The following is a 1,365-nucleotide window of genomic DNA, read 5'->3' on the forward strand; positions in this document are numbered from 1 at the left end:
GTAATATTCTTTGGTTTAAACCCTGCTTTAACTAGTAGTAATATAATCACTGCACCTTTCATTTGGTTTAATGTTGGGATGGTCTATCATTCCATTCTTTCACTATTCATCTTTTTAAAAAAATTTATCTATTTTTTAAAAAGATTTTTTTAAAAAATTTATTTGAGAGAGAGAATGAGTGGGGTGGAGAGGGCAGAGGGAGAAATAGACTCCATGCTGAGCAGGGAGCCCAATATGGGGCTCAATCCCAGGACCCGGAGATCATGACCAAATGCAGCTGCTTAATCAACTGAACCACCCACGCATCCCATCTTTTACTATTTATGTAGTTGTGCCTTTACATTTAAAATGAGTTTCCTTCATCTCTTTTCTGGACGGAACCATGGTGGGGGGACTGCAGAAAAGGAGAAAAATAAGGTTTCTGTTAAGAGAAAGCGAAGGAATTTTGTAGAATTGAATACCAAGTGTCTGAGAAAAAGATGTTTTGAAAGGCAAAGAGGAAGCTTATCTATGAAAAAGCTAAGCATTACCACAAGGAATATAGGCAGATGTACAGAACTGAGATTTGGATGACTAGGATGTCAAGAAAAGTTGGCAACTTCTAGGTACCTGCAGAACCCAAATTGGCACATATCATTGGGATCGGAGGTTTCAGTGGTGTGAACCCAGGGGTTCAAAAGGTGTTGCAATTTCTTCGTGTTCACCAAATCTTCAATGGCATCTTTTTAAGCTCAACAAAGCTTCAGTTAACATGCTAAGGATTGTGGAACCATATATAGCATGGGTATATCCAAACCTGATGTTGGTGAATCAATTGATCTACAAGCACAGTTACTACAAAATCAATAAGAAGCAGATTGCCCTGACACAGAACGCACTGATTGCTCAATCTCTTGGTAAATATGGCATCATCTGCATGGAGCATCTGATTCACGAGGTCTATACTGTTGGAAAATGTTTCAAGGAACGAAACAACTTTTTATGGCCCTTCAAGAGGGGGAATGAAGAAAAAGACCACCCATTTTGTAGAAGGAGAAAGTGTGGGCCACAGGAAAGACCAGATCAATAGGCTTATTAGAAGGTTGAACTAAGTTATCTACCATGATTATTTTTGCAATCTGGTCAGTTAATAAGTGGCTACTTTCAAATTGAAAACAAAAATTAAGTGAGTTTCCTTTAGTCAGCATATAATTGGACCTTGCTTTCGGATCTAATCTGTTATTTCCACTTTTTAATGGAAATGTTTAGAACATTTATATTTAATGGGGTCATCTATCATAGTACTACCCATTTTCTAATTATCCTATCTTTTCTTTGTTCCCGTCATCTCCTTTTCCTGACACATTTTTAGCTGAGTATTTTAAA

General features: G+C 37.4%; 1 pseudogene; it reads left to right on the plus strand.

Annotated features, from left to right (window-relative positions):
• The first annotated feature begins 348 nt into the window (after nt 1-348).
• Nucleotides 349-1,091, plus strand: LOC111155516 (annotated as a pseudogene).
• The last annotated feature ends 274 nt before the right edge of the window (nt 1,092-1,365 follow it).

Source organism: Enhydra lutris, unplaced genomic scaffold (genome assembly GCF_002288905.1).
Source record: "Enhydra lutris kenyoni isolate GAN:26980312 unplaced genomic scaffold, ASM228890v2 scaffoldscaffold42, whole genome shotgun sequence".
In the NCBI taxonomy this organism is placed as follows: Eukaryota; Metazoa; Chordata; class Mammalia; order Carnivora; family Mustelidae; genus Enhydra; species Enhydra lutris.